Raw genomic sequence first — 1728 nt, 5'->3', positions numbered from 1 at the left:
CTCCTTAGGTGATCTATTCCAGTGTTTAGCAGGGCATTTCCTCACCCCCCTAGCCTGGATGTGACGCACCACCCGTGTTTCATAGCCGCACATCTGGACAGATGAACAGAACCCCTGGTGGAAACAGCCATGGCAGCAACACAAACACTCGGCGCGTGTCAGGTGCTGTTTGTTCCTTTCTCTTTTAGCCAAGAAGAATAAATGTAAATCAAACCAAATGATTTAGTGAATATACCTATCAAATATAGCTGGGGTTATTGGCATTTTTGTGCATACATGAACTCAAAAAAAGTGGAACGATCAGTTGTTTTTGGTTAAAGTTCAAATTCCTTGCCAGGGAATATTGGTGGTTTATTAGTGTGAGGAAATGCTGGCATAAACACATGGATAGAACTTTTTTTCTTCCCTTACAACTACAATAAGATAAAATCTAGTATTATTGTAGGTCCTGTGGGAATAGATAATATTTCTATTGACTGGCACATTTAAAAACAAAGTCTACCAACATTGTAAAGGACATATAGCAGAAATCAAACTAGAAACAGCATATTATAAACAAGCTGTTAAATCACTTGCCTTCATTGGAACACCACTTGAAAGTGCTTTACAGCATTGTAAACAGTCAAAAGATAAATCCCTGCATCAGATGAAAAAATTACCAATGATGAGATAAGCTGCTGTCTCAGAAGAGACTAGAAGGCTGGAGAGGAGAGGAAACAAAGGTCCTGCAGAGGTTCCATATAGACAGACAGCATAGCAAAGTCGAGACTGTGTGGGAGAGGTGGAGGAGAAGTTGGACTGCTAGGACAAGTTGAGGTAGTAACGGTCACAAGCAATAAGACCTGCTTTGCTGGCAATTTAGCTTTTCTTGTAGTGTACAAGAATTTTTGTTAAATTTTCTTTTCCCTTTTCTCTGAATCCATGAGTATTGTAGAAAATGGAGGACAATTTAAAAAGTAAAAACTAAATTACTTAGATTTCTGCAGCTTTTCTTTAAAAATTTAGTTAACTTTTTGAGGAATCTGTTTTCAAGACATCATCAGCTTGTCAGCACTGTTGACTCATTCCTCCCAATCTACCTACTTATTTATTTATTTATTTATTTATTTATTTATTTATTTATTTATTTATTTATTTACTTATTTTAATCGCCCTTGTTGCAGCATTTGGGACATCTCTCTCTCTCTCACACAGCACTGGCATATAAAATGCCATTTAAATGACAGGTTAACTTCACCTGGTTTTGTCTAGCTTAGGTGAAGTTTGGTGGTGTATACAAGAATTAGCAAATATATTTTTACAGGTTTACAGTTAATAATAGTATTATTACAACCATTACAGTAAGTTAAGAGAAGCAGGTTTTTAGGGAGCATGTCACCTCCCAGCCATTCTAGGCATCTGTTTGGGAAAAGGCTGTCTTAGTCTCTATGTTGACTGTAAACGGAGCCTGAAGAGACCAGTTTAGGTATAGACGTCCACATCAGATGAATCATACCCTGAAAGTTGTGCTGAATATTCCTGGTTACTGAGAGCACTGATTTTGACAGCAGTTTTGTAATAACTTGTAGAAGTTGTTTCCGGCTTTTGCAATACCTTTGGGTTTGGTGAAGTGTCTGATGAAGAAGCAAACACTTGCAGACTTTTTGGCTCTGCCTAAGTGAGGAACTAAGAGCGCACCTTGCCCACAGGCAAACATGTTGCAACATAAAATGCAGATAGCTTGAAAGA

This window comes from Falco peregrinus, chromosome 4 (genome assembly GCF_023634155.1).
Source record: "Falco peregrinus isolate bFalPer1 chromosome 4, bFalPer1.pri, whole genome shotgun sequence".
Classification (NCBI taxonomy): Eukaryota; Metazoa; Chordata; class Aves; order Falconiformes; family Falconidae; genus Falco; species Falco peregrinus.
The sequence above is the reverse complement of the archived record's forward strand: the minus strand, read 5'-3'. Positions refer to the sequence as shown.